Here is a 4322-nt window from a genome sequence, read left to right on the forward strand (position 1 = left end):
GTGTGTGTGTGTGTGTGTGTGTGTGTGTGTGTGTGTGTGTGTGTGTGTGTGTGTGTGTGTGTGTGTGTGTGTGTGTGTGTGTGTGTGTGTGTGTGTGTGTGTGTGTGTGTGTGTGTACATAAGTATATAAAGAGATTCATTCTTCAGTGATAATTTAAATGTATAATACATACAATAGTAAAAAGATAAATTATCTTAATTAAGACAAATAATCTTATACATTGCGTATATCTCAGCACAATGGCAGATAAGTGTACAAAAAACTCCAACATTTCCAAGCTCTCTCTTTTTCACACAGATCGCCTTCAACATTTATTTCGTCTCGAGACTCCGCGGATGATGCAGGTGCAGTTTATAAAAAAAGGAAACAGGTTCGTACACCATCAGTACCACCGTCGATGAAAAAAAGAAAAGAAAGAAGAAGGAAGAAAGAACAAAAGTAAAAGAAGAGACGCACAATCGTACTTGCGATGTTTAGGACAGGATGCGATTGATGTAGTCGTGAAGAGAGAAGGGGGAAAAGAGGGGGTAGTTGCAGAGGGAAAGCTGGATGGAAGCAAAGAAGAATGTCCCGTCTCCGTGTCGCCGCACCCAATAACACGCGGGTAATCACGATTTAATAGCTCAATAACATCCGCCACTGTGCCCTGCCACGGACCTCGAAACAATTTATCGGTCCCGCCAGTCAATAAATTCAGTTTTTGAGTTGTATACGGGCCTGACCGGTCCCGCGAGAGCAGGCCATGAAGCGTTTAAATCTCAAAGCGAACGCATCGAATTCAGACTGGCGAATTTCAAAATAACGCATATAAATTATCGAAAGAATAAATATCAGTTCAAGTTTCAAAATATCAGTACCTCCCTCCCTTTTTTTTATGATACCAATCTTTCTAATTTCACGCTAATAAAATCGTGAAACATACGTAATCACAACATATTTGTTGATATTACGAGAAATAAAAAATTATATAAAATATTAGTTATTGGATTATATAAAATTGCATTCTATTTCCAAGTATTTTCCCATATAAGTTTATGTAAAAAGAGTAAACTTTTTATAATAAACTTTTTAAAATAAACAAAGAATTAACAAAAAAAAGGGACAAGATATCTATTGACTGCAAAATGTGTTTGTATTAAAAAAAAAAATTCCTCCCCGGCGGGGAATCGAACCCCGGTCTCCCGCGTGACAGGCGGGGATACTGACCACTATACTACCGAGGACTTGTTGAATTGATTCTTCTCTTATTATAGTCTACGAATATGTCAAGATATTCCTATTTCATTATCTCAATTTTTGTAAAATATTTTATAAAAAATTTTTTTAACATTCAATATAAACAAATATAAAATATTTAATGTTCTTTAAACTTAATTTTAAAAAGATTAATAAAAACAAGAAGATTAAAAATGTCTTTCTAATATTAATAAATATCTATATTTATAAACTATATATTTTAATTTTAACTTTAATATAGATACATATGTACATATTTATATATTTCGTAAAGAAACATCTCATTACATAATGATTATATAATAATGGAACGTAACTTACATATATATATATATATATGGAATGGAACGTAAATAATGGATGTTTTGGTTAATATACTCGCTTATCATGGGGGAGACTAAGATTTCTTTCTTATCAAGGAAATTTTTTTTCATTTTATGAATACATAAGTATCTTGTAGACGCAACATTAATTTTTCATTATTTAATTCACCTAATCTCATTCGTAATTAAATCAGGCAGAAAACGTGCAACTGTGAAATACACATTTGTATGAATTACGACCGTGTTGTTAAATTATGCATATTATTTTTTCAAAACGTGTCACGTCTACTTTGTAATTATGCAAATATCAAATCATATATAATCACAGTCGTTTAACGTTGTCTAGTGGGTTTAAAAGAAATTAATTTAATCGTTATAATTAAGATTATTTTCATACAATAAGAATGCGTTGCAATGATAGTATTTAAAATTTACAAAATTATTTCAGCATCGAAACTATTTTAAAGATAGATTCGGAGATAAATTTTCCAAATTTCTTAATGAATAGAAAGAAGTGTACCATGTATAATTTATGATAATTCGCATAATCCGTATCTAGATGACATCTAGAGAATATCTAATTAAATGTGTATTTCGTATTTACATTGTTCATGTTTCATTGAATCGCGATCACGTCATTGCAATCCTCTGCAAGAAAGATGGATTAAATAACAAGTCGGATGTCATAAGTCGTACATTAAACGCGAATAAAACTCGCCATCAGTCTCGTCTCGTAAAAACAAAGGCACATGATTTTATAAGAGCAGATTGTTAATAGTAGTTCTGGAACAGTAATAGTAATAGAATATTGCGACGCGACGCAACCATTTCTCGTTCTCATCTTGTGTCACGCTCGAATTTGCACGTTTATGCTGTCTAGTTACGCGCGCTAAACTGCCGGTGATATGTTTATCGATTCATTAGTGTGACTCGTTGGGGTTATAAACTACTTTGTCGTTTAACTAATGATTGTTGTGATGCCAGTTTGCGAATCCGGCAAATCCCGCTTGGGAAAAGCGAAAATAAGCAACTTTATCAAATTAGTGTATGATCATTTTCCTCTCTCCCTCTCCCTCTCTCTCTCTCGTTCTCGCTCTTTCTCTCTCTCTTTTTAACATTTTCATGACAAAGTGTTTGTTGCACAAAGTCAAAAATATAATTTTAATATAAAAATGTCTGATTTATGTATTCATGTAACAGCAAACAAGTACCCGTTGAATACTAAATACCAGAGGCGATCTTGCTTCACAAATATATAACTACCTGTCTATAAAATTCTGTTTTAAAGCACTTGAATTTAAATACCCAATATATATTGAAGCTAATATTTATGTATTAAAATACAGCTAATTTTTTACATAATAGATACAATTAATTTATAATCAAAAGGTATATGGATATAAATAGGTAGATCTTTTAAATTCTAGTTAATATCTCGTCAAACAAAATATTGGCATAAATATCGATAATAAAGCAATATTGTAAAGAATTATTTATAAGTCTATTGTACAATATGTAAAACTACCTATTTATAAACACACACACACACACACACACACACACACACACACACACGCACGCACGCACGCACGCACACACACACACACATACAATTAGATATAAAATAATCTTATTTATCACATTTATGATAAAAGTATAATATATAATTTAAAACGCTTCCAATAAACTGTTGATGCTTTCACTTGATTTTTATTCATAATTTTTACAATTTGTGGATCGGGGAGTGAAATATCTCGCAGCATATGTGAATATCTAGTTTAAAAACGCATTCAAAACGAACTATGCGGAATTTTCATGATGCAATGTGGTACACCGCGTTCGTCTATCCCGGTAAATTTACATCCCGTTATTACAGCGGTATTTCGGAGCCATATGTTTGTCGCGTCCCGCGTTTCATCATCCAATACGAGGGCTGTTTGTCTTCCCCCATGTCGACGTTAAATCTGATATTAGGACGAGCGTATGTGATCACTCGTCAATAGTCCGAGTGCAGCGACAAACCTATCGATTGTCTGCAAAGTCGATTTTGTAATTTAGATCGATGCACAGGCCTGGCTGGTTGCTTTTGATGCCGCTATATTCTATCAATAACGCATCGAAACCGAATATTTCGTCGACGGTTGAATCATACAATGATCAATCGACGTACACCCGCACCGCGTTTGATGCTCTAAAGCGCCATTGTAAATAAAATATTCACACTTCGCGTAACGCGCGATTCATGCATTATTTTATACTCTTGGGCATTTGACAATATCGAAATTTGTTTCTTCAGAATTCTGATAATAATAGTTATCTACTTAATAAGTATTTTTCATTGAATTATTAAGAATATCTTTCAAAATATAAGTCAAGTATAATGTAATATTTTGTAATGTTTCCAAATGAAAAAATTTACACACACATTAAAATATTTAAACACGCAATGTTCTAAGAAAATTTTCGATTGATTATATCGATATCTAGATACCAATAATTTTTGAGAGCTGACAATAATGTCGATAGGCACGAAATAGAAATATAGAATCAAACAAAAGCGATTCGCGAAATATACAATAGAATTATTATTAAAATATATTCGTCCACAAAAATATTTTTTTGAAAAAATCTTATACTCTCTCTTTTTAATTAGTGAATTTCGTTCGAGTTAACAAAAATTCAAAAAGTTCTAATCAAATCTTACAGTATTTAATTAAAAAAGGATATGTAAATATATATATATATATATATATATATATATA

General features: G+C 32.0%; 1 protein-coding gene and 1 non-coding gene across 2 annotated transcripts in view; both read right to left on the reverse strand.

The window, feature by feature from the left end:
- Positions 1-4322, reverse strand: part of LOC105620736 (mannosyl-oligosaccharide 1,2-alpha-mannosidase IA-like) — a 150182-nt gene that overhangs the window by 8165 nt on the left and 137695 nt on the right. The gene's annotated exons all lie outside the window — the stretch shown is intronic.
- Trnad-guc lies at positions 1153-1224 on the reverse strand. Its single transcript has one exon. It is a non-coding gene; the product is annotated as a tRNA-Asp (tRNA).

Source organism: Atta cephalotes (assembly GCF_000143395.1).
Source record: "Atta cephalotes unplaced genomic scaffold scaffold00028, whole genome shotgun sequence".
NCBI lineage: Eukaryota > Metazoa > Arthropoda > Insecta > Hymenoptera > Formicidae > Atta > Atta cephalotes.